The sequence below is a fragment of the Pygoscelis adeliae genome, unplaced genomic scaffold, assembly GCF_000699105.1.
Source record: "Pygoscelis adeliae isolate BGI_AS28 unplaced genomic scaffold, ASM69910v1 Scaffold286, whole genome shotgun sequence".
Classification (NCBI taxonomy): domain Eukaryota; kingdom Metazoa; phylum Chordata; class Aves; order Sphenisciformes; family Spheniscidae; genus Pygoscelis; species Pygoscelis adeliae.
In genome coordinates this window covers 472,547-475,945 of record NW_008825076.1, presented here as the reverse complement: position 1 = coordinate 475,945, position 3,399 = coordinate 472,547, and positions in this window count along the sequence as shown.

Below are 3,399 nucleotides of genomic sequence, written 5' to 3'. Positions count from 1 at the left end.
GTGTGCTGTCCCCGTGTTTGCAGTGCTTTCCCTTCCCCTTTTGCATAGCAGCTATTTATTTTAGCTCCAATAATTGCCTCCAGCTCCAACGTCCAGCCCAGCTTTGGCTGAAACGCACGTTTCTTTTGGAGGGGAGTTCAAGCAGAGTCTGCTGCCTCCTTTAAAGTCTCTCTTCCCCATGTCCAAAAACTGTCTTGATTCTCCGTACAGTGATTTTATGGCCCGGAGGCCTGGACAGTTCTGGTTGGTTTGGCCACTTTTTGGTAACTTTGGCATTGGTGAGAAATAGCCTGAGGTTGCGGTGAAGCTGCCCCTGTCACCCTTAGCTGTGGTGGGGAGCCCAGGGTGCCACCACATGTCACAAGCCCACCAGTGACAGCGTGTCCAGAGTCTGCTCAGGCATCGCCTGTCCTGGGCATCACCCCCAGCTCCAAACAGCATCTGTCCCAACCACAACGATAGGCGCTTCAGCGCTGGGGAAAATAAATCACCAAGAGTGATTTGTTGTTGAACAGGATGATAAAATGCCTGCGTCTTCCCCCGTGCATGGGTCTGGCACGTGGCTGTGGTCACCTCCTGCCTCTCAGGGCTGGATCTTTCTGATCCACCTCCCTGGATGGAGGTGGTGGATCTTTCTGGTTCACCTCCCCAAAGCGTTTTGCCGGGGCAGGGATGTGCTCTGTCCGGCTGGCAAGGGGCAAACAGACCCTAAACAACTTCTGCTGAATCATCGGTTTTCCTGGAGACTTCTCACTGCTGCTGGGGACATTCTGGGGACGGACATGGGAGCAGACCCCCATCTGTGTGTCCGTCATATGATTGCCCGGAGCGGAGGCAGAGATCCACCGCTTGAACCGGGGGCTTGTTTCAGCTGCACTGACCTGCAGCCCCCCAGCCCCTGCCAAATTCCTTGGAGCTGCTTATTAACGCACTGACAACTCTGCTCCGGAGTCACGGCACGCCGAGGCAGAAGGCAGAGGGGTTTGACAGTGTGGCCTAAATATCCCTGTTTACAAAAAGTCTGACAAAACACAAGCCCTTGGCTTTATCTTTCCCATTTGGAAATAGCCACAGAGCAAATATACTTAAGGCATGAAGGGAGGGGGATTTATATTGACTTTAGAAAAAGCTGTTCTTTAAAAACAGGAAAAAAAGCTCATCCTCGAGCTGTGCAGACTGGCTGCTAGACCCAAAAGTCTTGCACAGAGGCTTAAAGCCTGCCTGCTAATCTGTAGCAGTTCTGTGTGAGCAAGTCATGCAGTAAACTGCTCTCTGTTAATTTTTTAATGCAGAATAAACAGGTCAAGAAATGATTAGCATGAGAATAAGTTGAGCTTAATCAGGAGAATCAGAAAAGATGAGAGGGAAGACACAAATTGGAGTTATCAGTTAACCATATGGAGTGGCTCTGCCTCCACGAGCTCATGTTCCCTCTTGTTTTCCATCCCCTCTGAAGCTGCCTTTTTTTTTCCCCCTTCCCTAATTTAAATGATGAGCTAAAATTGCTGATATAAGCACAATGGAAGCCCTTGTTTCTCCTTCTCATTTTCTATCTGCAATGGCTGCCCAAATGAATTGCAGGTGATAAGGCTCCTACCTGGTTATTCCCAATGGTCCTTCCCGTTCCACATGGAGAAAGGGAGCTGCTGATGTTAAGGTTGAAACGTGCAAAATCCGCTCTGTGCACATACGAGTGCTCTGCTCCGGTGCAAAAGTTTCGGCGCGATCCTGGCAGATCCGGGGACTGAGCGGAGGCATCTGTGGGCAAGGGGAAGAGCAGCCCTCAGGACTGCTTGGAGTGGAGTTTGGTCAGTGGTCGGAGATCTATATTCTCAGATAGGCAGGACTTTGTCCACAAACTGGAATTTGAAATTTCAAAGGGGAAAAAAAAAAAAGCAGAAGGGACCTTTGCATGTGTGGAGATGACTACACTGGCAACGTTCCCCTGGGACTTTTGTTCTTTGTCTTGTAACTCGGCTTCGTGCTTCCCCAACAGATCGCTCGGCGAAACAGTGGTGGGCTGAGCTGAGCAGGGCCCCGACCTTGTTCGGGGCCTTCCTGCTCTGGAGAGGTTTCAGACCTGAAGCCCATCTCTGCTTCCCCTGCATGCCAAGGAAAAGCCACTCCAGCCCCACAGTGGCCTTGGAGCTGTGAGTGCCATGGGAGGAGCGATCTGGAGTCGGGGCTGCAAGGGGCAGCGGTGGCATCGCTGATGTAAGATGAGGTTGCTCCTGCTGGCTCTGGGCACTGGTGTTTCTGCCAGGGATTTCTTGAGAGTGCAGAGCTGTGAGAGAGAAAAGCAAAGGGCGGGAGGGCTCCAGGCTCCTGGCTGCAGCCTGATCACTGTCCATGCTCAGAAAGCCCGCAGGAGACCTCAGACCGGGGGTCCAGTCGATAAACTGGAGAGCAGGGCTGCCGTCCTGCGGCAGGCTGGAGAAATGGGCCAGCAGGAACCGCAGGAGCATAGCCCGCACAGGGGCATCAGGAAGACGGGGCCAGACTCCTCACAGGGTGCATGGTGGGAAGAGATCAACGGGCATAAAAATTGGAGAGAGGTTCAGACAGCGTCTGAGGAGAAACTTACTCACCATGAGAACAGTCAAACATCAGTTGCCTAGAGAGGTTGTGTGGTCTCCATCCTCGGAGGTGTCCAAGACCCAACTGGATAAAGCCCCAAGCAACCCATACTGCTCTCACAGCTGGCCCTGCTTCCGGCAGGAGGCTGGAGTAGAGACCCCAAGGTCCCTTCCAACCTCAATTATCCTTTGATCCTACAACACCCTGCTCAAGAAGGGCAGGAGGAGCCCCGTGAGAGGAGCCTGCTCACCCACTTGATGTGAAAAGCTAGCAAGTATGGTAGCTGATGGCATCCTTACCATAAATGATCTGTTAAATACTCTGTTCCTGACCCTCATTTACTGAGGAGCATAGATCTTATTTTCAGGGAATCCCCGTTTGCTTTGGATGAATTTGCCAGTCAGGGATATATAGATAAGGTAGAATTAGTGTCATGATGTGCCAGTGCGGGAAAGGATTTACTGTTCAACAGATAAAAACTAAATAATCACTTGGCGCAGAACACTTCATGCCCCGGAGCTGTCATGGTCTCCTTTGCAGTCACCTCCTGGTGTAGGAAACGGTGGGTGGAGGGCACAGAAAATGGGGACAGGAGGAGAGAGGAGGGGGCCTGAAAGCTGAACTTCCCCTGAGCACCTGGTCTGGGAACAGCCTTCACCTACCAGCGGGGGTTTGCCAGCTACAAGTTGTCTCTCTCTGGAATAAAAATGACAAAACATCTTCTGTAGGACAGAAGTGTTTGAATCAGCCCCACAACCAGCTGCTGACTTGAACATCTCCAACTTAAAACAGCTGCAGGGCCGCCGGGTCCTGTTGGCTAGT